Source organism: Dunckerocampus dactyliophorus, chromosome 1 (genome assembly GCF_027744805.1).
Source record: "Dunckerocampus dactyliophorus isolate RoL2022-P2 chromosome 1, RoL_Ddac_1.1, whole genome shotgun sequence".
Classification (NCBI taxonomy): domain Eukaryota; kingdom Metazoa; phylum Chordata; class Actinopteri; order Syngnathiformes; family Syngnathidae; genus Dunckerocampus; species Dunckerocampus dactyliophorus.
Window position 1 is genome coordinate 6,691,837 of NC_072819.1, and position 4,385 is coordinate 6,696,221.

The window sequence follows — 4,385 nt, forward strand, 5'->3', positions numbered from 1 at the left end:
CACATATGCTGCCTTCGCGTACTGCGGGGGAAACGAGTGCTTAAGATGAATACGCAGGCACTTACGTAATCTGATGTTTATTTTAATTTCTTAACGTTTTCAACTCTACATCGTCTGCTCTATCCTACACATACTAAAGATAATATTCTCATTAAGAAATGTTTATAATTAATATTTATACTATTGCGAGCTTCGCTTTCGCATGTCAACATTCGAAAACACCCAAAGTCACCAGGAACTCTTACTGTATATCCAAGCACTGTATGACTACGTCAATAATATACTTCATTTTCTGTTACTTTTTTTTAACAGTGATGTGACATTATGTTGCAATACACGTATCATTTTGTCTGTCCCTTTTCTGAAAAAAAGGTTACAAGCATTGCTGCATTGCTGGTGGTATGTTGACCTCTAGTGGCAGAAGCTGGGCGCGACCCGCGGGCTAACCATGACCATTAATGACGTCTTACTGGTCCACTAGTTCAGTTTAAAATTTGGGACTAACAAAAAATTGTCATCTAGAGGATCTTTGAGTAGCGTTTTTTTGCAGTACCTCCTTAAAAAACACCAGAGCACTCCTGTCATATGGAGGATGTTTGACTAGTGTTTTTGCAGAAGGTTTTCAAAAACAGCAGAAAACACTCCTGCCACATACATGATCTCTGACTGGTGTTTTTTGTTTTTGCAGTGTTTCCTCGAAAAAAAAAAATAGAGCACCCTATCACATAAAATATCTTGAACTAGAGTTTTTGCAGCAGGTCCTTAAAACCAGGACCCTAACCCTGTCATACAGAGGATTTCTGACTAGATCTCTGACTATAAAGACGATCTTTCACTAGGTTTTTGCAGCAGGACTTTAGAAACAGTAGCTTGCTCTTGTCATAAAGGGGATCTTTGACTACTATTTTTAGTCAGTGTACGACAAATGTATTAACAAAAAGACACCCTACACAGAACAAAACACAAAAATACAACAAAAACCACCGGGCCTAGCCACGCGAGCAAACTACAAAAACTAAGTGTGCTGCTAAACACGAAAATAGAGGAAAACACAATGCAATGCAGGACTAGGCAGGCGGAAAAAACTAACAAAAAATCATAGCTAACACAGAGCTGGAAAAAAATAGTCAATTGAACAAAAGGCGACGCTGCTGAAAAACAAAGCAGGTAGTGAGTAGCTACAGAGGTACACGCACTCATGACAATAACAAGGTGGACCATAAAGTAGGGTAAGGAACCAACACGAGGCATGAAGCAGGGAACGACCTGGCAATGAGCTAACACAAAGACACAGCTAATGTTCCTGGTTAATTGGCCGCAGGTGTGACCAGGTGACTCCTCCCAGGGAATGATAGGTGTGCTGCAACACAGAGCAGACAGGCGGCAGCACAGGAGCTCCTTTAAAAACAGCACAGAGCTCCTGCTACTTAGAGGATCTTTGACTCGCGTTTTTGCAGTAAGTCCTTAGAAACAGGACCCTAAGCTTGTCATATAGAGGATCTCTGACTAGTCTTTTTGCAGTAACATCTTCAAAACAGTAGAAAACAGCAGAGCGCCCCTGTCATATAGAGGATATTTGAATTGCCTTTTTGTGGTAGCTTTGACAGCAGCGCGTGCCTCCAGGCAACAATTTCGATCCAGACGTATGGCAGACGTATATCCATATGGCACGTGACCGTGTGGCCTAATGGATAAGGCGTCTGACTTCGGATCAGAAGATTGAGGGTTCGAGTCCCTTCATGGTTGGATTTTGCAGTTACCAATCATCTATGCACTATACTCAGAGGTGCATACAACAGACATATTACATCTGCTTCATAATCAGCCAATTTAATACAAAAAGGAAGCTACTTTTGACAAATGAGGTCATGAAATCAACGTGTCTACAAAAAGTTGGAATGAGTATATGACAATAACCCTTTGATTCAGTGCTGCTGGCTGACAACTGCTTCGCCGCTAGATGGAGACAAATCGCTCTTTTAACCAGCAACCCATCACAAGCCATTCTCATTTATCATTTAAATAATAATAATAAATAACACGATAATACTAATAATATAATCTAATTAGCATAATGTTGAAATATTAAACAAAAAAGACAATATTTTTTAAAAGTCGCATTAGTATAAGAAACAAAGCAAAATAAAGTTGTAGTTTTTGGGAAATTGGGTTGCAGAAAAAGTTATAATGTTTTGAGAATAAAGTCCTGGTAATAAAATATAACATTACAAAAAGAACATTTACAATAAAGAAGTTTAAATAGTAATAGTAAATACAATTGGAATTTTACGAGAATAAAGTCAAAATATTAAGAGAAAAAGTCTTTTCTAACACGAAAAAAGGTCGCAATATGAGAGAAAAATTGTATCATTTTAGTAGCATAGAACTAAAATATTAAAGAGAAAATACATTCTAAAAAAGTGGTAATGTATGTGAAACAAACAAAACAAAATGAAGTTGTCAACTTTGGAAAATTAGGATTAGTTATGAATAAAGTCTATATATTATGGGAGAAAAAGTCATGTTATGAGAAAAACGTAACATCATGTTGAAAAATAATAGTAATAGTAGCACAGAGTTGAAATAATAAAGAAAAAAACGTTTTTTTAAAGTCATAATATTATTAGAAATTAAGTTTTAGGTTGAGGAAAATGTTATAATATGGGAATAAAGTCAAAATATTAAGGGAAAAAGTCGCAATTTTATGAGAATAAACTCGTAATATCATGATGAAAAATAATGTCATTTTAGTAGCATGGAGTTGAAATATTAGAGAAAAAAAATGTTCTTTTTTAGTATTATGAGAAACAAACAAAACAAAATAAGGTTGTCATTTTTGGAAAATGAGGTTGGGGAAAAAGTTTGAATATTACGGGAATAAAGTCAAAATATTAGGAGAAAAAAGTTGTAGTCTAGTGAGAAAAAAGTCACAATTTTACGAGAATAAACTCGTAATATTTTGAGGAAAACTAATGTAATCTTAGAAGCACGGAGTTGAAATATAAAAAAAAAAATGTTATTTTTTGTAAAGTCATAATATTATGAGAACCAAGCGCAAAAAGAAAATAAAGTTGTAATTTTTGAAAAATGAAGTTGACGAAAAAGTTATATTATATTCGGAATAAAGTCAAAATATAATGGGAAAGAAGTCTACATTTTATGAGAATAGACTGGTAATATTATGAGGAAAAATGTTTTAATAAAGTAAATGCAAATAATGTAAATATTCTCGTAGCATGGAGTTGAAATATTCATGAAAATTTTTTTATTTTTTTGGTCATAAAATTATGAGACACAAACTTTTTTTTTTTTTAATTAGGTTGGGGAAAAAGTTATAATATTGTGGGAATAAAGTCACTATTACAGAGAGAACATTTTCAAAAGAAAGTAAATAGTAAATAGTTGGAACATAAAAAAAACAACAGCAAAAATGAAAAAAAAACCAGCTGTAATTTTACGAGAATAATGTCACAATATTAGGAGGAAAAAAGTTCAAATTTTATGAAAATAAACTTGTAATATCACGAGGAAAAATAATGTCATTTTAGCAGCATAGAGTTGAAATATAAAAAAAAGTAATTTTTTTAAAAGCCATAATATGAGAAACAAACTAAACAAAATAAAGTTGTCATTCTTGGAAAATTAGGTTGGGGGGGAAGTTTAAATATTATTGGAATGAAGTCCTAATATTACGAGAAGACATTTTATAAATATTATTTGAGAATAAATATTTGGAACGTAAGAAAAAAACCCAGCAAAAATGGGAAAAAAGAGCAAAGAGTGAAGTTGATACTAATAATAGGCTTTTTCAGCTACAGTATAGGACAAAGCTGAGATGCAGTTTTTTCTTGATATCACTTCTTAGCATTTCTGCCTTTGTTGCTGTAGAAAATTTCAAAATGGCAAAAATGCATCCTTTCATTCTTTTTTTTGCTGGAAAATGTTTGGACACCGTCTGAATGAGCGTCTCAACAAGCAGACGTGAGCGTGAAAAGAATAACCGTCTGTGGCAAGTAAAGCGTTAAAAGCAAACTGCGGACTCTGTGTAATGATCTTTAAATAATCTAGCGGTAAATTGACCTGACAACGTTGTATTTACACCAAAGAGGCGCGCGCGTGTGTGTGTGTTGTAGTGATGCTCGGCTTGCGGTGTGAATTATTGATATGACAGACGGCAGGCAGCTGTGCATGTCAATACATCTCCCTGGATACGCAGAGACAGAAGCAAAGCCTGACATCAATACGCCACCACACACACAGACAGAGCAAGAGGTGGGAAAAGCCGGAGAAGACGATGATCAGACGTTTGCTGATCAAGACGGAAAAGAAGTTCTACGCTAGCTCTTTTAACAAAACTACAACACAGCCTCCAAAGTCCAACAGTG

At 34.6% G+C, this 4,385-nt stretch overlaps 1 non-coding gene across 1 annotated transcript; it reads left to right on the forward strand.

Annotated features, from left to right (window-relative positions):
* The first annotated feature begins 1,673 nt into the window (after window positions 1-1,673).
* trnar-ucg (transfer RNA arginine (anticodon UCG)) lies at window positions 1,674-1,746 on the forward strand. Its single transcript has one exon. It is a non-coding gene; the product is annotated as a tRNA-Arg (tRNA).
* The last annotated feature ends 2,639 nt before the right edge of the window (window positions 1,747-4,385 follow it).